This window comes from Cibotium barometz, chromosome 44, assembly GCF_041138505.1.
Source record: "Cibotium barometz isolate CiBa-2024 chromosome 44, ASM4113850v1, whole genome shotgun sequence".
NCBI classification, from domain to species: Eukaryota; Viridiplantae; Streptophyta; class Polypodiopsida; order Cyatheales; family Cibotiaceae; genus Cibotium; species Cibotium barometz.
The window spans coordinates 9,614,590-9,621,339 of NC_141089.1; positions in this window are offsets into that span (position 1 = coordinate 9,614,590).

The window sequence follows — 6,750 nt, forward strand, 5'->3', positions numbered from 1 at the left end:
CTTGGCCATACATGTCAAAGCGCCACAAACCCTAAGTTTTTGAGTCACATATGCTATCATGTCTTTTATAATACTTTTCACAATCATTCACCCCCAAAAAGATTGAGAAATTACTAAACTTAATCGATGAAAGTCTAGTTTTTCATGCCAAAATGACTTCCTCAAATCAAGGGGAAATTCATGAACTTACACATTTACATATTCTTGAGCATAACTATACTCCTTATCCACCAGCTTGGTTTGTCACGCTAGTTTAAAGCCTCAAAAAAATACTCAATTTTCATATTTTTCATCTTCTCTAATCTTAACACATTCATCTAATACCACTACACCAAAATATTAATTTTCAATGGCATGAATTTCTCCAAAAAGTCATGTGTGAATAACCACCCTGATTTTTCACACCACAAAAATCTTAAAAATTACATGATCTACTAAATTCACCTCATCATTTAAGTAAGTTGTAATACTAACATGCATGAAAATGGTCAAAAGAAGACAATTTTTACGACATGAATATCTCAAAATATTCACCTCATGGAAAACTAGTCTGGTCTTTCACACCAAAAAAATGTTAAGAAATAACACTTAACACGGTTTCCATCTTCTATTACCTTAGTAGACCATTCTAATGTCTTTGTACATTCAAATGCTAATATTTTTTAAATGTGAATATCTTAAGATATTCATGCTATAAAAAACCAGTGTGGTTTTCCTCGTTTAGTGAAAGTTATTAGGAATGACACTTTTCACGTTGATCCCATATTCTTTTACATAAAAAAACTATTATAACAAAGTTGTGCTTCAAAATGTTGACATCCCTTTGACATGAATATCTCAAGATATTCATGGCCATGAAAAACCACTCTGGTTGTTCACTCTAGTTGTTCACACCAATCTAGTTGTTCACACTAGCAACCATATCATCATATAAGCATACAGATAACTTCACATACACTAACAATAGCTTTTAACACTAACTTACTAAGCCAAAAGAAAAATCAAGGATGCCACCTTACTGCTAGGTTTTGACTAACAAATTGGATGATTATTTTTATGAAGGATGATTCCCCAAAAGGAGGAGCACGGGGACTTAGACTATGCCTCAACAGAGCATGATTCCTCAAAATACATTGAATCCACCCCAACAAAGAAAAAGGGAAAGAATAAGATCTCTAGGCTCAGAATCTAACTCATTTGGCACCATATATCAGGAATGTGGCCAATAGAATCATCAGCCTAGCAGAGAGGGTGCCAACTGCCAGGGGCAACTTAGCTTTCCAATATCACTCCCTTAAGTGCCTATTGTTTCTTAAAACCCTATAAGGGAAGGCTAAGCTGGAGATGATAGGATTGGACCAATATGCAAAGCAACTTCCCAAGATGATTAATCCCTAAATGTGCACGGAGTTCATTAAGTCCCATGATAAGATAACCAATTTAGGCTTAAATGTATGCTTCTAGGTTTTTGTATATGATGATGATTTCCTGAAGAGAGTACGAGGCTCAAGATCATTCAATGCTAGTAGTTCAAAATTAATAGGTCATCAAAAGGATGCTAGTCTCGCTGAATATATGACATATTAATCATCAAAATGTACGCACACTTTATGACACTTGCTTATACTTGTGATAGTAAGTTGACTTGAATTATGATGATTACATTTTTGATGCGTAGATCATTATATTTCATAAAGAGTTCTCAAAAGACAATGCAAAATTTACTTTATTCGCATTGAAAGTACTCTCCAGGTTTTGTGGTGGATATGACGTGCCTTTGAATGCTGAGAAAGCAGTGCTGGTGGAGAAACAGTTCGCATTGCACATGTTTGGTTAAGGGCATGAATGTCAAGCTCTAAGATGCCTCTCCTACCTATCATACATAGCCCAATATCTTGTGGCAGGAATTAATGAGCCAGACACATTGCCTCCTTATGGAAAAAGATATCTAATGAGGACAAGAAAGAGTCGGTGTGTTCCTCCAGAACTGTTGCCTCTAGAGGTGCAACTGCCAAGAATAGATCTCTCAGTATATGAAAGTGAAGAAGAAGATGAAGAAGAAGGAAGACCACCAAAGAAGATCAAGCCCACCTCCTCATCAAGCTCACTTCATCTCAACCCTAATCAATTATAAAGTAATGTTGTTATTTGTAAAGCTAGTGTTCTCTATGGCCATTTTGAAGAATAGTGAGCTAAAAAGGGAATTAGCTTGATCAGTATAATAAGGATTTTTTTTTGAACAAACCCCCATGGAATAAAGAAAAGGATCATGAGAAAAGGGAAGACGACAACCCCACCGACAAGCCATGTACGACCACCAGTAACACAGACACATGGGGTGGAGAATAAGGACTTACTTTCTCATATAATGCTAAAGGAAAAGGTGTTTAGTAACAATAGGATAGAATATACCCACATAAGGAAAAAGACATATGAGTTCACAAGTAGGGCCATATCAATGATCATATAGATTAAGCCAATCAATTATTTCAACTAAATTAATCTCCATAGAATCTAAAAGATTCATATGAATCTTATTGGATGATTGGGCATACTATCTCCACAAATAACTCAATGCCTACCTACCCTATCATCAAAATAAAATGGTAAATCCCTATCTCATCATAGGCACTCCACTACCTACAAACTGAAGTGAGGTGTTTGTAGATCCATCACAACTCACACAAGAAGAAGTGATGAAAGACCTAGAGGAAGCTAATGGTCCTAATAGCTAGCACAAAGGAAATTTTGGCAAGCATGTAGGAGAAGAAGAAAAGAGGTGCTAAGACCAAGAAGATACTCACATAAAAAGAAGTGGTGAAAGACATAGAGGAAGTTGATAGTCCTAATAGCTAGCATAAAGGAAATTTTGGAAAGTGTGTAGGAGAAGAAGAAAAGAGGTGCTAAAACCAAGAAGACCCCCCATCAGGCCTGGTGAAGCACAAAGTGTACAAGAGGAAGAAGTAGAGGATGAAGGTGAGGAATATGTGTACAAGGATCTACCACCATACCCATCAAAGCCTGTAAAAATGGAAAGAAGAATGGATTGAATCATAGGTGTTAAATTAATTATGTTCACTGAGGCATTAGTGGCCACACCATCTATTTAGGTACCTCGCAGGCTCTAGTGCAAGAGAATACAAGTACTCAACGAGTAGGTACCCTGCAAGCTCTAGTGCAAGAGAATACAAGTACTCAATGAGCTAGTTCCCCAAGTAACAATGGTGGCAACCCATTGAGGAATGCTTTTAAGGACCAGAGGTACCTTACCCACCACAACAATAAGAGTAACCAATAAAAGACAAGCTATAAGAAGCATGGAAGGATGAGGAGACCCATAGGACAGAGGAAGTGGTGTCAAAAGAATAGGTTCTTGGGGGAAGACAAGAAGAAGTGAGAGGAGACACCAGTAGTTAAGGAACATGTAACTACTCCTAAGCTTATAGAAGTTGAAGTAGTAGGACCCTTCAAAAAGCATGGAAGGGAGGATGAAGCAGAAAAGGCTGTGTCCGAGCAAATTACAAAAAGGAGATTCCCATTAAAGAATGTAAGCTTTAGGATGCTTGCACCAAATTTTGTCAAAGTTCTTCCACCATTATCTCTAAGCCACACATAAGATAACTTTGTAAGTCACATGTTAGTCATCAAGCATTATCTTGGAAATAGGTACATGGATAGAAAAACTTACATTAAAAATCTAGATACATATGATGATATAGAAAAGACTTGGTCTTAAATTGCCACATGCTGACTAGCTACATCCTAAACCATATCTCCACTGTATAAGAAGCTCAAAGTGTGTGAAGAAGAAATAGAGATAACAAATGATATACTGCTTTGGAGATGCCTAGAAATAAATTAGAGTAGGAACTTAAAGAATAGCATCAACTACATGAAAGTAAGCTCAAGGAATTGAATGTTGACATGGATTTACTAGCTACAAGTCAAAGAAGAGTATGAGTCACACTATGCCATAAACAATGCCATTTAAAGTTCTCATAAGACATTAGAACCATTTCGATAAAGAAAAAAGGAAAGAAGAAGATCTCTAAGGCTTAGAAGAAGCTGACTCATTTAGGGCTATATCTCTAGGGCTCAAAAGAGGCTGACGCATTTGGAGCCACATCTCAAGAACATGAGGATAGCAGAATCATCAATAGGGAGATGCCAACCATTAGGGCAAGGTAGATTTCTAATATCAACCCCTTGAGTGACTCTTGCTTGTTGAAACCCCAGAAGTCAATCTTAAGGTGATAGGATTGGACCAATATGTAGAGCAACTTCCCATGACAATCAGTGCCCACGTGTGTGGGGTGCATCAAGTCCTATGGCAAGAGAAATAAGACAAGTGAAGTCACACTTCAAGATGAGACAAAGAGAAGGGTGATGATAGGGTGGAATGCAAGGACTTACCTTCTCATAGAATGCCAAAGGAAAAAGTGTTTAATAGCAATGGGGTAGATTATACCAACATAAGGGAAAAGGTATATATGAGCTGACAAGAAGGGAAGTATCAATGATCATGCAGATTAAGCCATTTGATTGGTACAACCAAATTGATCACATGAATCTTATTGGGATGACTAGGCATACTACCTCACAAAGAACTCAATGCCTACTTGCTCCAACATCAAAATAAAATGGTAAATCCCTATATCCTAACCAAGGTGTTGTCACATCACAAACACTCCTAAAGTATTGTGAAGAAGAATTAGAGATAACAAATGATAAACTATCAAGAGAAATAAAGCAAAGTAGGCAATCAAAAAACAATAACAGAGCTACCAACTGCATGAAAGTAAGCTCAAGGAATTAAATGATGACATGGATTTACTAGCCTCAAAGTATACCCCCAACCAAAGAGAGCTACAAGTATAATATGAAGAATCCACACAGCTGAAGGAAAAGGTAAGTCAACAAGAGTTACATCGTGAGGAAGTCAAAGAAGAGTATGAGGAGAAAAACAAGTCAACAAGAGGAAGTCAAAGAAGAGTATGAGGAGAAAAACAAGGATAATGAACTTAAAGCACATCTATAGCAAACACAAGAAAAATTTGATACTTGCAACAAGAAGCTACAAAGGGTTAACAAAGTTCACCACATAGCACATTTGGAGTGTGAGCATGAAGAGCTCAACAAGGCTCATGCACAAGTAATTCTCTGTTGTCCCCATGATGAGGACATCCTTTGAGGATGTATGGGTGACATATGAGGCATTATGAACACCAGGTGGCCATGAGGAAGAACTCAACCTTGTTGGGCTCATGGAAAATAGAATGGGTGGAGGAAAATAGTGGTGATTATGTGGAGATGAGGTCCCAACATCCCTCTACTACTCTTGTTGAGCATAATCTATGATGTCTCCCTTGAAAAAATCATGCCCTAAATCATCGAGATAGTGCAAAATGTTGAAAATACAAGTGAATAGGGTGTGTGCGGGAACAAGCCCTTGGTTAGAGGCTGTAAAAGAGGATGTGTAAATGTGAAAGAACCTGTGAAAAGGTGAGAAGAATCTACTGGGAGAGAATAAAGGGTAGCATGAGAAGATTTAGGAAGTGTGGAGATATTCTGGAAAGTGTGGAGTTATTTTGGGAGATATTCTGGGAAAAGTGAAGAGGTGGAGAGAATTAGGGAAAAGAGGTGGAGTGAATCATGGAGAAATCAGTGGGATTTGATGCTTGATGTAAACTCTATAAATTGAGGCATAGCCCTAATGAGAATTTGCTAGTTTTTGAGTATCCATGCCTACATTAATCTATTTATTAATTTTCCACTAATTACATCTTAATTATTTACTAATCACTTTGTTAATGATGTTGATTCTAGTGTTTGATCCACCATAGCTCATCATCACAATGCTCAAATTTCAACATGGTATCAGAGCCATGCCTAGAATCCATCAGATTTATGAGCCCATTATCTAATTAATTAGGATTAGTAGATAATTAGGAAATAATCAATATTTTAGTTATTTTTCACTTCACCCCTTCACCCCCAGCCAGTGGAGGATCTCATTCACCTTGCACACATAAAATTAGGGCAAACCCTTATAGCATATGGTAGCCAACCTACTTGCCTTCAAACCCATCAAAACGGCGCATCAAACTGCTAAGGCGTTTAGGAGAAATCGTGAAATTCGTCGGCGCTTTTTTTGAGGAGTTTCTACCATTGCAGCTTCCACAAATCAAAGGTCTCTAATTCCTCCTAGCCCAAGGTGTTTTCAAGCATGCTCTACAGGTTGGTGAAGACAGAATTCAGTTTCATGAAGTCTACAGTGAGATCCAAGCTCTTCATCAAATCTGCGGGTGACTTTGGTAAAACAGAGATTAAGCTTTCAATATTTGGTCAAATCTTGTGTTTCTTAGCTTAATCCTCTACTAGAATCATTGCTATTGATGCCTTTGAAAGCATTTGAGCTCATTTGAAGTCTAAGGCACCAGATCTGGACTCCCCGTATACTCTATTTTCTGCACACAAAACAGTGGATTAATTTGCTAATCATTACTAATCACTGTATTTTGGTGCAATTGAGGGTTCAAATTAACCATTAGGTATCTGATACAGATCCCTATAACTTTAGATTGCAATTCAGAGCTGGTTTGATACTCCAACCATTCCGTACAAATTGGTTACCCTTGATTTAATATAATTTCTGGTGATTTTATGCTGATAAATTTGTTGTAATCATCTATTAAACACTAGATTGAGTTGTAAAAGGGTAGACACTGCCCTTGAATCTTGAAATTGGAT